Consider the following 745-nt stretch of genomic DNA (forward strand, 5'->3'; position numbering starts at 1 on the left):
GCATTTTTTCTCCTGCTTCCAGCTTACATTAGTTTTGTATGAAGAGTGTAAGTAAGTGAAGAGTTTATCTGAACGCTGGTACAACTGCAAATTAAAATATGAAAGCGTAAGGAATATTTTCTTCTGACACTGCTAGACAGATGAATTGAATGGAGATAAGCAGACTTTTTAGAAAAAGATTTATTAAAAATAAGTTCTTTAAAGAGGAAAAAGTGTGACATGTATATACATTAAATTGTCAAAAACTTTATGGGGCTTATAATACAGCGTATTCCAAACGAACAAGAGGCATCCACATTTTTTTTAATATGTCATGCTTATTAGAAGGTAACAGAATATGGGAAGAGGAAAAACAACACTTAACACACAACCATTACACACAAAATCTTGAAATTGAGAGGTACTTGTAGAGATAAAACTCTGATCAGCACGATGCTATTGTTAAATACAGACAGAAACCAAGAGTTTATGATTAGTCTTCAGCTGATACAGTTTACCTGACAAGTTCTAGCTTGAGTAGTTCTTCACTTCTACTGTGAATTAACAGATCTTAGCAAGTGAGGCTGTGTTCTATAAAGACAGAAATATTTTGGGGACAATACAATACCACCCAAAACCTGGTAAACAATTTTTTTCCAGCTCTATTGCAGTAGATAGCAAAGATTTCTTCTTAAGAAGGGAGTTACACAGCTGCTGGTCTTCTCTTTTAACTCCCTACATCTCTGACAGCGAGAACCACAAAAAC

The sequence above is a fragment of the Merops nubicus genome, unplaced genomic scaffold, assembly GCF_000691845.1.
Source record: "Merops nubicus isolate BGI_N331 unplaced genomic scaffold, ASM69184v1 scaffold2502, whole genome shotgun sequence".
Lineage (NCBI taxonomy): Eukaryota > Metazoa > Chordata > Aves > Coraciiformes > Meropidae > Merops > Merops nubicus.